This window comes from Astatotilapia calliptera, chromosome 19 (assembly GCF_964374335.1).
Source record: "Astatotilapia calliptera chromosome 19, fAstCal68.1, whole genome shotgun sequence".
NCBI lineage: Eukaryota > Metazoa > Chordata > Actinopteri > Cichliformes > Cichlidae > Astatotilapia > Astatotilapia calliptera.
This window is the reverse complement of record NC_137440.1, coordinates 741183-756308: the sequence shown is the minus strand read 5'-3', so window position 1 is coordinate 756308 and position 15126 is coordinate 741183. Positions and strand designations below refer to the sequence as shown.

At 44.4% G+C, this 15126-nt stretch overlaps 2 long non-coding RNA genes across 2 annotated transcripts; both read left to right on the top strand.

The window, feature by feature from the left end:
* The first annotated feature begins 273 nt into the window (after positions 1–273).
* LOC145422488 (uncharacterized) lies at positions 274–661 on the top strand. The gene is made up of 2 exons (XR_013903776.1): positions 274–411; positions 493–661. It is a non-coding gene; the product is annotated as an uncharacterized LOC145422488 (long non-coding RNA).
* A 13265-nt stretch (positions 662–13926) lies between these two features.
* Positions 13927–14866, top strand: LOC145422487 (uncharacterized). Its single transcript, XR_013903775.1, has 2 exons — positions 13927–14024; positions 14307–14866. It is a non-coding gene; the product is annotated as an uncharacterized LOC145422487 (long non-coding RNA).
* The last annotated feature ends 260 nt before the right edge of the window (positions 14867–15126 follow it).

Here is a 15126-nt window from a genome sequence, read left to right as displayed (position 1 = left end):
GCCACGAGTTCCCGGCATGCAATGCACGAAAGTCACGTGGTCCGTCAATCTCTATAGGGGGTCCCTGGCCCTGCCAGAGATACTCTCAGTGTCACGGACCCGGCTCTGGGGACTCGGGGTCCGTGGGCAGTGGGGACTGTGACTGTTATTGTTATTATTATTATTATTATTTGGTGTGTTGTCTGCACTGCCCCTATGCACATCTGTATGTAGGCAGGTATGTGTGTGTTTTGCCTTTCTGCTGTGGCCAAGTTACAGGCACCTTCAGCCCTGGGGGCGTGGTCTAACTTGAGGGCTGGCCACACCCGAAGTCCTGGCCGCACACCTGCTCCTCATCTGGGCTCGTCGGGGGAGCTATTTAGATGAGCGATGGAGCTTCCACCGACGCGGGATTATTGCGTTTGACTACACGTCAGTCTTCAAACAAGTCAAGTGTGAGTGTATGCCTGCTGGGATAAGTGTTAACGGCTGCCTCTGTTGTTTTCCCCTCAGGAGGAGTGTGGGACGAGAAGGAGCAGTGAGCACGGGGAGTGCAGGGACACTGGGGCAGAGAGCACTACACGGGGACTTTTGGGAAGAAGACACTACACGGGAGTCTGGGAAACTGGGGATTTATTGTTGTTTACTTCACCACCTTGTAAATAAACACTGTTGCACTGAAGAGTCCGGCGTTTGGGTCCTATTTCCCCATCTCCCCACGGTCTGCCAGCCAGACCGTGACACTCAGGCTACGTCTACACTAATCCAGATAATTTTCAAAGCAGTGTTTTTGTCTAAAAATGCTGCACGCTATCATTTTCAATTGTTTTAATCCACACTGAAAATGCTTATGTTCTTGTACTGAGCATGCATGAAATGCAAGACAATTCAACCTGCGTTATTTCTGTCTGCCGTTTATTTACTTTCCCTGCTCTTTGAAACGTCGAGGAAAACGTTTTTTAAATGGACTAACAATGAGGTGGAGTTGCTTCTGTGAGTAACACAAAAGCACAAAGTTGCAAAAGTGAGTGAGAGTTAAAGAAGTTGAAGAAAAGCTGTTTGGAGCCTCCCTCTGCTATCTTAGTTTAATTGGTCACATGAGTGCATCACATGACTAAAATTGGTCAGGTTTTCCAAAGCCTCCATTTAAACAGTCCACACTGTGACACGGAAACAACGTTTTCAAATCTATCCACTTTGGAGAACATTTTCAAAAAGCTCTGTTTTCCTTGACCAAAAGCGCCGTCTGAGTGTGGACGAAGCCTGAAACTTCTTGGGTGAGATCCCAAAAGGTTGATTCTGTTCATCTGGACATTTTCAGTGGGAGAAACGTTTCGTCACCAGGTATCTTCTTCAGTCTCAGCTGACTGCAGGTCTCCAACCTTATAAACAGACCTTTGCACAATGACTCAAACCAGCCCACTGAATGAACAACGGGCTGCGAGGTAACCTTCTCTGATGAGGGGTGAAACGTCTTCAAAGAAGTCCAGAAGCTTTTCTTTCCAAGCTTGTATTCACCTGTATGCACACTCGTTACACCCGCCGTTTATCGAACGGAGCAAAGCATGAATCCGTTACAGCGATTTCTCAGCATCCATGTTCTTTTTGGTCATCGTTTCAAATGTAATGCTTTCTTTTCCTTGTCTCTAGCTACGTGCTGGTCTTCGGTAAATTTCCATACATATAGAAAAAGTTTTTTGAGCAAATACACAAATGGCCATAGTGCTGTAGTTATCAGTATATAAGAGAACATTTCAGAGTTGAGGTGTTGGACAACTTCTTTGAAATGTACCGTTATCGCAGAACAGATGAATTTGCTGTGGCAGTGATTATTTCTCCACCGAGCTCTGCTGCAATCTGGTAGCTTCCCCTATTCTGTCTGTGGATCGTGAAAAACATCAGACGAGTCCCAAACACTGCAAAAACCTCCTCTCAGGTTAAAGCCTGCATCTCACACTCTGTTACAGGCGTGGGATTCTGCTCTCCTTGTACAGGTGTTTCTGCACTACTGTGAGATGTAAGGAAATTTGGAAGAAGAGCAGTTGGCCGTGGCTATTTTGTCATTTTTGCAGCTTATTGCACTCAAATGCATTACTACACACATACGCTGTCCCTTTTCTTCCTGTTTGGAAAAATGCAAAGAGGGTGGTTTTGTGGGATTTAGCGTTTTCCTCTCCAGCTGTTCTTGTACGGATCGTTTTGTCTGAGAGCACAGCAGGTTTAATCTAGTTCAGATAATTTCACCGCGCCTTGTAATGGGGTCCCTAAAGATGAAACCTGCTCGTGTTTTCACAGGGCTGGAAAAAAAGCAGGAACCTTTTAACCAAAACTCCATCCTGCTCCGGAGCAGGCGCAGGCATGAAGCTATTTTAGCATCCTGCCTCCTGCCCCTGGGACCAGGCATTAGACAGTCACCCTCCCCACCGCACCCACACACACAAACAACAAGCCTGCATCCACACACACACTCCAGGCCTCATGCACTTCCCCTTAATGTCTGGCAATTTGCCAGGTTGTCATTGAAAAGGTAAGTGTTGATTTCAGTAGTAATGATAGGCAATGCAGAGAAGGGTGGGAAACTTCAGAACAACGAAGCAGTCCTTTGGAGTTTTTTTTCTTTTCTTTCTTTTCTCCCTCACCTCCTCCTCCTCCTCCTCCTCTGGAAAGGGAGAGAAGTGTCAAGTTTGTGACAAGTGATACCCCCCCACCCCCACCCCACGCACGCCTGTAAAGGCGTTGACGATGGAAAGTTTGTGGAGTTGCGTTCTTCGCAGATAGTTTGACCTACTTAGGTTAGCAGAGCGCCTAACACACGCAGGTTTTGTGCAGCCTTATATTTTTGTTGAGGATGATTCTGACTGAATTAGAAAACTGGAGAGATGAGCTAACATCCAGTAAAATTATATCATTACATATCTCAGTGTGCTAAAACCTTCCACTGACATCGTCTGTCTGAGGTTCCTCCAGCTGTGGCTCTAAAATATTTTTAAAACTTACAAAATACTTTGATTACATCACCGAGCAATAACGTGTAAATACTGAAAAATCTATTCTTACTGAGGTTTCTGTGCAGCAGCAGTTAATTAGAACATGTTTTTACCCTTCATGTTAATCTGTGCATCATGTTAAAATCTTTTTCATATGCAACTGTAGAAGTTGAAGCTTTTGTCACCAATTTCATATGCAGCACATGCATATAGATATGTACATTTAATGAATATAATCATGATATAGGGAGAAACCTTTATTCACAGGTACATTCAAGACAATCAAGATCACTTTACAAGCAATTAAATACCAAAATCACCATATGGAATAAAGCATAAAATAACCCCATAGATGTACAGAGTATAACAGTCGCTGTCAAAGAGATAGAAACACAGTCAGTCATTAGAAATAATAATAAAACTAACAGAATAAAGTCCCCTGACAGCAGCAGCATTCACTCATCAGTGGAATAAAAACACTGTTATAATATTTCCACTGAACGTTATGTTAACATTTATAGTTTTACATCAAATTGCCTTGTATCTGTCCTTCACATCACACAGATGCTGAATGCTTCCCTGGAAACATTTGCACTGTTCCTTTTTCAAAATTAATAGTTTTCATAAGAAAACTTTGGTTATTTAGTAACTAATTTATTCTTCCCTTTGTTGGTGATTTGCTCTGATTAGTGAACTGGGATGGCAGCTAGTTTGTTTCTACCATTGAGCAGGGTGTCAGTGGAAAGTGTTGACAATGAAAGAAGAAAGAGGGGAAGACGTGTTTAGAGGCAGCAAGGCTGAAGAAATGTAGGCTTGGAGGTGACAGTGGGGACCTTAAATGTAGGGACTATGGATGATAAGCTGGCTGACATGATGGAGAGAAGGAGTGTAGGAGACAATGTGGACGGAGGCCAGGAGCACCGGAGGCAGATTCAAACCTCGGTGTAGAAGAGACATGGAGTCGAAAAAAATCAGACGGGATCATTAGTTTAAAGCCGGAAATCAAAGAGTTGATGTTGAATGTAGTCATTGTGTGCGCCCAGCAGGGTGGATGTCAGGAGGGAAAGAGTGGACTGGTAGAGTGTGTGAGGGAGGTGACTGGAGCATGCTGGGACAGACATGTAGGAGAATAAAACACAGGCTATGAGATGTTGTTCTGAAGGTATTTAATGCAATAGCAGAGGAAACATGGGACAGATGAAAAAGGTAGTGCTGTGATGCTAGGTGCACAGCAAAGAGAGAGGCTGTAGGAGCGAGCTGTATGTGAGGCTGAATACTGTGTTAGCGAGCTGCATTCATAAACAGCATGGGTGCACATACCTGCTAAAACGAGTAAATAAGTAACTGTGCAATAAACTACTACAGTTACACTGACCACAGGCACACAGACCTGGCTCCACTTTACCTCCACATTTTTGTACCAGGCTGTAAATATGATTCTCTATTCTATTTTAAACCAGTGCCTTGTTTTACACGCTAACACACTCACACACACACACACACACATATAGAGAAGACAAGTTCTTCTTTGGGCGGAGAAACAGATAGCAAGGCTCAGAGGGATGGGTGGGGGTGCTAGAGATATTTAAAGGCAAAGGAGATGGGCTTTGTTAAAGATGCGATTCCCCTGGGTTTCCCTTCCTTTAGTCGAAGGGATCTAATAGCACGATGCTCCTTTTCGAGCAACACCTACTTTGCTGGGGGGGAGATAGGATGGCGTGTAATTATACTGCAAGGGCTTTCAGAGCCCTGACATACCTGTCACCGGGGAAGGAGAGGAATGAGGAGACATCTGCATACCTTTTAGCTCTTACTTCAGAATATAGAAACTTGTCCTTTCTCATTTGTTTCCACCTATTGTGCTTTTTTTCTCCTCCTTCCACTTGCTAGAAGAAGCTTGTTTTAGAAGTTTAGGGCTTGTACTCAATGCCTGTTTGATGACTTTTAAGGAGGGAAAAAAAGTGAAAGCAAGGAGGCGCTTTTGATTTTGATTTGAGAAATGGTGACTAATGAGAGGAGATAATCACTGTAGAAGTTGAAGCTTTTGTCACCAATTCAAATGTTGTTTGAACACATTCATTTCATCATTTGTACAATAACAAATTGAACTTAATAACTCACAGTGATAATCAGGGATCAAACACAATAGAAAAACAATAAAAGACAGATGGGATGCTTCAAAGCCAGCGTGGATTCAGCATGAACATGAGAACATACTGAGACCAGATACAAAATGATGCATTCACCTGATCACGTGTGTCGCAGAGGCATGGACGAAGGCATGGATGAGGCCCAGCATGTCTGGACCACACTTTAGGTGATGATGTTGTAGGGGTTACACACACCTCAGGGCAAACCCATACCTGTGTGGGTTTCTTTCTCCCACAGTGCAAAAACTGTTAGATTCATTGGTGATTCTGTTAAGGCCACAGAGCTGTAGATACTGGGTATAGACATATGCACGTAGCATGTAGTTCTTTGAGCTGCCAGTAAATCCACTGTGCAGGTAGATGGCAATCATTAATCAAGCATACTTTGCCCATTTAGCAACAGCATCACTATAAATTACAGCCGGACCAGACGGTCCTGCACCAGACTACAATCAAAGTCACATGACACCATATGATGAATGAATCTTCATCAGTGAAGGAAAGTCCTCTTATCAGATATCAGATTCCTGAGATACGTACTGAAGGCTGGCAGCAGGGCAGATATCACAAATGACACCTTTGGAGTATTTGAACTGAATCATGTGACAATGATATGGTTTGCTGTGAGATTCAGACCCTCAAAGATGTTTCCACTTCAACACCATTGGACGACGTCACATTGGTCTTTTAATCAAACCTGTATTCTGTTTCTGCCATTTGGTATTTATCATGTTGACGTCTTTTTTTGTGAAATATTTTGGCAGATGTGCATTTTCCATAGCCCTTCCAGCCTTATTTATTATTTATTATATTCTCGTGTACATAGTGTTCCCATATTTCTTTCTTCTCCTTCAGTATTTTGTCTTTTACTTCCACACTTTGTGGTCTTGCTACATAAAGTCTAATACAATCTATGGATCCATGTTATCTTCCTAGCACAACTAGTCTCTCCAGAGTGTCAGCAGAAACTATCCATCCATCCATCTTCATCCGCTTTATCCGGGGCCGGGTCGCGGGGGCAGCAGCCTAAGCAAAGAGGCCCAGACCTCCCTCTCCCCAGCCACCTCCTCCAGCTTATCCGGGGGAATACCAAGGCGTTCCCAGGCCAGCCGAGAGATATAATCTCTCCAGCGTGTCCTGGGTCTGCCCCGGGGCCTCCTCCCGGTGGGACATGCCTGGAACACCTCACCCAGGAGGCGCCCAGGGGGCATCCTTGTCAGATGCCCGAACCACCTCAGCTGGCTCCTTTCGATGTGCAGCAGCAGCTGCTCTACTCTGAGCCCCTCCCGGATGGCCGAACTTCTCACCCTATCTCTAAGGGAGAGGCCAGCCACCCTTCGGAGGAAGCTCATTTCTGCCGCTTGTATCCGCGATCTCGTTCTTTCGGTCACTACCCACAGCTCGTGGCCATAGGTGAGGGTAGGGACGTAGATCGACCGGTAAATTGAGAGCTTCGCTTTTACACTCAGCTCCCTCTTCACCACGACGGACCGGTGCAGCGTCCGCATTACTGCAGCTGCAGCCCCAATCCGTCTGTCGATCTCCGGCTCCCTTCTCCCATCACTTGCGAACAAGACCCCGAGATACTTGAACTCCTCCACTTGGGGCAGGAACTCATCCCCGTCCCGTCAGATTTATTTACACAGCACCAAATCACAGCAACAGTCACCTCAAGGCGCTTTACATTGTAATAATAATACATCCAGAGAAACGACACTACAACATATTAGCTTGTTTCTCTGTGTATCGGGTGGATGCTGTGAGAAAAGTCCACCAGTGGCCTGTAGGTGCTGTGATGTTGTCCCTGGATTGTCCTACAGTGTACTGGCCTTCAAGTTTCTTAAATGTGTCATAACAAGTAAAGCAGTTGAAAGTGCGTCTCATCCCATTATGATATCAATCAGTCCCAAGATGCAGCTGCTGATGTCAAATTCTTAAGTGTTAAAAATGCGATTCCACTGACCCAGGCTTTGTGCCTGCATTGGTCCAACAGCACCTCGCCCACAGCTGCAGAGAGCACAGCAGAGCAGGAGGACCGTGGTACAATTGTTACGAGCAGCTTTGTGCAGGTAGCTTACAGACCCCACCTTGTTCGCTTTTATGTCTAACAGCAGGGGAGAAATGTTAAATTGTACCAGCCCCTCTTTACATGTATATAAAAATGTCCTGAACAAGATTCCTATCTTAATAGATGAAGCAGAAGCAAAAGAACTATAATTTTAATCAAATCCTGGCCCTTATTGGTGTGACGCCGCTGAGTGCCATCGAAGCTTAAAATTCATGTTGTTGGGAGCTTGGAGAAAGAAACTCAGCGGGTGGTGTCTCACAGTGTAATTATCCCTCACTTACAGGTATTTCTGTCGCCACAGTCATTATCTTCCCTTGTAAAGAGGAAATCAATTTGTACAGATGTATATGAGGAGTTGGAGATTGCCCAGAGGAGAGGAAAAAAGGGGAAGAAAGGCATTCTGGTGAAAGGGGGAGAGGGAAAATTGAGGATAGATGACTTGTTATTGGTCTGCATGCGGGGCTTGTTTGTTTGTTCGTCTGATTGGCTGTAGTTAGAGTGGCGTTGGGTTTGAGAGAGCAGCACAATGAAAAATGTGTCTTTGAATTCAACTCATTATTAAGTTTTATTACTGTGTTCCAAACAAGAGGCAGTATCACTTTTACAGACTCTATCGAACACTAGCTGCTTTGAAAGAAACCCCAAATTTAAATCTGTTCACTTTTTTATTTATGTTTTCGAGATGACAAATGTTTACATGCAAATTGATCGACTCAGTCTGAAGTAAGAAGTTGGTTTAAACCATCTATTAATGAAATGAAAACTTTACAGACTAAAGGCAAGGCAAGGCAAGGCAAGGCAAGTTTATTTGTATAGCACAATTCAACAACAAGGTGATTCAAAGTGCTTTACAGAGACATTAGAAACAAGAACAAATAAAAAGCATGATTTAAAATAAAGACAATCGTATGTAATTTCTGCGCTCACACTGTGCCAGTTCAGCTCCTTCAGTGAAATAAAGGTGCCTTATGTATAAAGTATTTAAGCACACAGATGTGTCCTGTGGCAGGCATGGTGCATATTCACAGCACCTGGTCAACACAGGGTTTTATGGGCCAACAGCGGGCTACAAAAACAAGTCTGACTGTGTGCACCAAAAAAGATCAAACTGCTGCCCTGTGCTGTGACATCAATGAAGACTTTCCATATAACTGAATGGTCGCAATCATACAGTGGCCCCGAGAGGACAAATGGACTGCAACTGAAGAAAAGAGCAGCAATAAGAAAAATGCTGCAAAAGCACACAAAAAAGAAAGTGGAGACAGATGTCCAAAAGCACAAGGGAAGTGTTTCTGGGGAGACAATAACCTGACGGACCAGTTGCAGGAACCAAAACATACTTGGTGTGTTTTATCATGATTCATATAATACTGATGATGGATTTTTAGGCTAATAGTTAGGCTAGCACACTTACCTCTCATCTTTTCATTCCTTACAAAACCGATAGATCCTCCACTTCTGTGTGTCTCCCAGTGCAATTCTTAGCATATTTTGGTTCCTGCAACTGGTCCGTTGGGGCGATCGTGGCTCAAGAGTTGGGAGTTTGCCTTGTAATCGGAAGGTTGCCGGTTCGAGCCCCGGCTTGGACAGTCTCGGTCGTTGTGTCCTTGGGTAAGACACTTTACCCGTTGCCTACTGGTGGTGGTCAGAGGGCCCGGTGGCGCCAGTGTCCGGCAGCCTCGCCTCTGTCAGTGCGCCCCAGGGTGGCTGTGGCTACAATGTAGCTGCCATCACCAGTGTGTGAATGTGTGTGTGAATGGGTGGATGACTGGATATGTAAAGTGCTTTGGGGTCCTTAGGGACTAGTAAAGCGCTATATAAATACAGGCCATTTACATTTACCATTTATTATTCGAGTTCATCATGAGTCGGCTCTTCCAAACTGATAGATGTTGATGACGCTGTTTTGTGCATGATGTGCTGCTTTTTGTGATTGTTTAGCCTTCCAAACGTTGCCAGGCGGGTTCTGTCTAACTGCTTTCTTGATTCAGCAGGTCTGGAAAGAACCTAGTGAAAACAACCTCAGCACTCTGAAAATGGTGTAATAGCATGAAAATAGCATAAAAATGGAGAACTCTGCTTGTTTCCTTCTGAAAATGTGGCATAATAGCACCACTGCAGTTCACTGTAGCTCACTTAAAGGTATGGTAGTAGCTGCTTAACTAGACCTTGAACGTCCCTGTCGTTTTCCATTGGCCTGCTGCTGTAAAGGGGAGACAATGCACAATCCCTGTCTGCCAGTCTGGACTGGACATCTTCCCCAGACTCTATCAAGCATTAGTGTTTCTGTCATAAAGCCTAATGATTTGGACCCTGCAAGTACAGACTGTTAGTCTGGTTTGATTACTTAATGATAGCATTTGTCTGGTTAGCTGTGCTGGCTTGGCCATGGGCCACTTATCGAGAGCAGCATTTTGATTGGACAATGGACAGTGTGGGTGACAGATTGCAACAGTCCAGCCAGCGCGTCATACACTGTAACTACTAACGAAATTACTGCAATTAAGGTCAGCCAATTTCCCCATGCACAATGGTCAAGAGCGATAACATCACCATCCACATGCGCACGTGCAGGCTGTGATTAGTGCCCGACATGTGACACCGTTTTTGTCCAGTCGGTAAATGAGCTGTCCTAATCGGTCAAACCTTATTGCTAATTAAGTGACAGCATTTTCTTAGCATATTTTGTGGATGGGTATGTGGGGGTCCTGTCACAGAAGATACAGCATGCTCTCTGTTGGCCAGTCCAATTAGTCGCATTACAGCGAGGGCTGTCTGGAGGAGACGAGGGCCGCAGTGCCTGAAGGTAGTCGAGACGGGCCAGACGCACACATTGTCTAAGATCAAGAAACAAATGAAGCACCATGTAATGATGATCAACATGTTGTGTCCAGCTGCCTGAATATACAGACTGGACACCCACGCCCCCGACTGCCCGACTGGACACATCTTCCACAAACGACTGGCGGCAGCCTGACACCTTACATCCCACTCTGGACACTAAAGAGGCAGCCGAGGCGTGGACGGAGAGGACTTTGATCCAGCTGCTTCGTGGTCTGTTCCCATTACATCTAGGATAACGATGCCGAGCACATGCCTGATGCTTAGCCCCAAAGGGCAACTACGTGGATACCCAGCATCCTTGGACACGTGAATATCTGCTTCTGAGCAAGATGGCTGCTCCACGCCAAAGAGAGAAGACAAATGTGCTAGTGATGGGACGGGCAAAACTGAGATGAGTCACCGCAGCGTCGTGTTTTGTTTCCAGCGCAGTGTGGACTGTGTCGTACAACAAAGGGAGACTGTGCTAAGGGTAAGGCTGGATTCCCTTTATATTGGAATTTGGCAGAGGAAGCACCCCGGGAAAGAGACCGAGGAAAATAAAAGTGTCCAGAAAGTTAAAACTTTTTCCCAGCCTCTCACCTGACCTAATTACAGCAGCTCGATGGCTGCTAGTGCAACACTTTACCTTTGGAGTCCGACGTGCTTTCAGATTCCTGAGTTATTCTCATTTCAGCGTTTTTTGTTTTTTTTAAATATTCCTCTTTGTTTCACTGCCTGGGTTGTAGCCCTCAGGGGACTCTGCTTGTTGCAGCAGTCGGAAGGGGGTTGTTCTTCCTTCACTTTGGTTTAGTAAAGAGAATAAAAATAACTCCTGCCAGGCTTTCATTCACTACAGCTGTGAAGACATGATTTAACCAAGCACTACAAAAGGCTGAGCCCTGGGAAAGTCTGCTGTGTGTGGAGTAAACAGGATCAGCGCTGGCCCTTGTTGGCCCTTGCAGGAGATAACACGTACTCAGTTTGTAAACCAGAGAAAGGACTTCACCGCAGGTTTATGGACAATGAAATGTCTTCACACCATCCACACAGAAAAACATCATTTTTATACCGTTCTTAAAACTCTCTCTCTTTATTTCTTAACATATATATACATATATACAGCACGGAGCCCTGTTTAGCGCCCACTTGTGCCAGTTCAGAAGGTGGCACCACTGGGTTAATGTTAGCTAACCAGTGTCAGATAACTCAGGAGTGCTGGGCGGATCGATCCAAATATCGATTGTATCGATACCAAGTCAGCATCGGTATCAGATCGATACTAGCCTGGTCGATTCTTTACTTTCAGTTCTGCTCTTGTTTGCAATGCTGTGCTTCAGCAAAGACCAACAGCCAGGTCGCCGGACTCGCCGCTCCTGTGTCAGCGCAGGCACACTTTGCTCCTCCCCCCTCTTGTGTTTAGATGCTGCGCCATCACGTGACTTAGACGCTTTAGGTGTTGTTTACATATATTTATATTTTCACCAGTTGTTGTGTTTGTTGTTGAGGATTTTAATTGTAATTTTAGTGTTATAGTTTCTCAACAGTACTTGTTTGTTTTCATTTGTTTCCTGGTTTGTGGCACTTTTTATTTTACATGTTTCTAAAAAAATGATAATAAAACATTTTCTATTTAATTATAAACTTTGTGCTAATTATGTCCTGGGTTTTAACTATCTAATAATAAAAAAGGAAACATTACAAAAAACACTTATGGTCATGAAAATTAATTGAGATTTAGCAATTCAATGAGCATCCACCTTATTTATTGAAAAGTATCGGTATCGATTTCAGTATCGGCGATCTGGCCCATGTTTACTTGGTAGCGGATTGATACCAAAATATGCAGTATCGCACACAGCTGTAACTCAACAAGGTCACTAAAACTAAAACACAGTGTCACTTGGCTGTAGTGTCCCCGAGTGCAGCGATTACTTTTATGTTTACGTAATCTTCAGCAGGAAGTGGTTGTTCATTGTTTAAATAGCTGGAATTACCTGTGATGTCAGGGTTTGTAGGGTTTGTAGGGTGTGTAGGGTTTGTAGGGTTTGTAGGATTTTTAGGGTGTGTAGGGTTTGTAGGGTGTGTAGGGTTTGTAGGATTTGTAGGGTTTGTAGGATTTGTAGGGTTGGTAGGGTGTGTAGGGTTGGTAGGGTTTGTAGGGTGTGTAGGGTTTGTAGGGTGTGTAGGGTGTGTAGGATTTTTAGGGTTGGTAGGGTTTGTAGGGTTGGTAGGCTTTGTCGGGTTGGTAGGGTTGGTACGCTTTGTAGGGTTGGTAGGGTTTGTAGGCTTTATAGGGTTTGTAGGGTTGGTAGGGTTGGTAGGCTTTATAGGGTTGGCAGGGTTTGTAGGGTTGGTAGGGTTTATAGGGTTTGTACGGTTTATACTGTTTTTAGGGTTGGTAGGGTTGTTAGGGTTTGTAGGGTTTGTAGGGTTGGTAGGGTTTGTAGGGTTGTTAGGGTTGGTAGGGTTGGTAGGGTTTGTAGAGCATTTCCTAAAGGAGGAAAATGTGGTGGAGAGCTAGTTTGACTCGTGGCTCGTCAAACCTTGTTTTTCCAAACAGTTTATGGTACAGCGGCTATCACTTTATCTGTTGTTTGCACTTTTCTGAGAAATACTCACTATTGTTTTGTTTTGTTTTATTTTAAATGTAGAAGTTTCAGTGCGTTTAAGCAGCCTGTGGTTCCAGTTTGTGTATCAGTGTCTAAATACTTTGTTACTTACTTGGACTTTAATAAAAATGTTCTAATTTACATATTAAAGATTAGTTCTTGTTTATAAATGACGGATTAAGCGCTTACTAACACCTTACTAATGCTTAATAGAGTGTCCTTATTATGTCACATAATCCAGTGACTTTGGATTACCTTTGACATGTGACAAACATGATCATCGTTAATAACACAGTGTCAAATGTTTCATATTTTCATACAGGCAGAACTCTAACACTACTTTCTGCAAAGACACTATTGATCCATTTTATCTTAAAATGAGTTAGAGGACTGGTTGGAGATCAGCGTCACAGTGCAGGAACCTTGTCCGAGCTAACATATCTGCTTTGACACTCAGCAGCTGCCACAGACACTGTGAATGTGGTCATAGGAGGGTGTGCTGCATTACCTGTGAGCTGGCTGTGCATACGTACGTGTGCAGGTCTGTTTGCCATCAGGCATCGCCCTCCTCTCGGGTCCGAAGGGGCTCCCGTGTCCTTCTGCGGAGACATCATCATCACTCAGATGTGCAGACATAATGGCGCCTTCTGACACACACACACTCAGCGCAAGTGTTACCTGGAGGCCTCGAGCATGGTGGGGTTTGCCAGCAGAGGCCCAAAATCGGAGATAATCTGTGTCATTCATATTGTGCCATGTGACACAAATGATCTGATAATTCACATGTGAAGTGAATTAACATCTGTTGTTTGAATGGGCCATTCATCAATTTCACAGGTCTGTGCTACTGACCACAGATGTGTGTCCTTGTGTATGTGAGAGACTCTGGTACATTATTAGAAACTGACGGTTCGAGGTGAATATGAAGCCGCTCGCTACAATGTGCATTTAGACGAATACGTCTCATAAGTGCACTGGCTCTCCTCGAGGGCTTAGCTCACAAATCCACTTCACGCGCTGAACAGCAGACTCTCAGCGTGTCATGCTGTATTTCACTAAAGTGACCACAGACTCTGGTAAGAGCGGGCAGCATTTGGCACGTGTTTACAGAGAGGATATTCTTTGGACAAAGGTCTTCTGTGCACAAAAAGGATGCAATAACATGCAGATGAGCTTTCCTTTTCAACAACAATTGTATACAGGCAATTTTCTGGGAAGTGAAATGTACTTTTTATCAGACAGGAAAGCAATCCAGGGCGATGTATGATTTCCTGGAATGAGAAGGTTTAAATCATTGTGTGTCTGTCTTTTATAGCGCTTTGGTGCAGCTGAGACGGCAGGAGCGAAGAAAGAAGAAGCAAAAGCGGAAAGGGGAGGAGGAAGCAAAGAAAAAACTCCAGAAGGTGGTGTAAGTACAGCGGCTTCATTCACACAAACATGCACACAGACGAGAAAAAAACTGTTCCCGAGAAAATCTGCTCGATTCAATCAAGCTTAATTCTATTTTGATAATTGTGGGTGCTGGGCGTCTAGGCCTGGCTCCACGGGGAAGCTGTGACTTGTGTACAAGACTGACAATGAAGTCGGGTAACAACAGCTGCTGGGTGGAGGGCGAGCTCGTGTACCTCGACGCTCAAGTCTTGTCAGTCACATTTCCCCTAATTAACGAACATCTGCTTTCCATTTTCAGTTACACTGCATCGCCAGCTTGTCTCGTATGAATCGACGACTTCTGACCTCCCAGAGGTAGCACTCACTGACAGAAGTACTCGGCCGGCGATGTACAGCGTTTCCCCTTTTTTCTTCTTTTATGAGGGCCACCATGCTACTGCGGGGAAGAAGTGGAGAGGTGTGTGGATTTTTAGCCCTCTGAGACTACTCTTCCTCCTCCTGTCCTGTGGGACTCCGACAGAAAGTGCACTGTTTGTCTTGTGCTGCCATTGGTTAAGCGTCCTCCTGTGGTGTGCCAGCCTCTATCCACCAAGGAGCTACAGTCCTCTTTGTACCTCTGCAGTTCAAGCCTACTCCCACACCAACCTGTGTGTGTGTGTGTGTGTGTGTGTGTGTGTGTGTGTGTGTGTGTGTGTGTGTGTGTGTGTGTGTGTGGTAAACAAGGCTAGCCTAAAACACACACACACCATATGACCAGTGAACAATAAGAGAATATTGCATCAGCTGTTGACATTATGCTTTTTCCAAATGATTCATATCAGTCCTACATTATTAAACTGAATCATCACCAAGAATGAACCAAGCAAGCTTTTCCAGTCCTTACATCATAATCATGGATTAAAGTATCTGCAGATACTGAGTGCCGATGCTCTGCTCTGCACTCTGAGACTCGCAAGGTAAGGCAACAAGTTCAACACTCATTATATAACTCCATATAAAACAATATAAAGCAAATAAGAAATAAATATGTCCAAAAAATATATATTTACTAGGTCAGTATTTATTATTGTATGCCACAGAGATCAGTGCAGACTTTTTGTTAATTAATCTGCAGTACA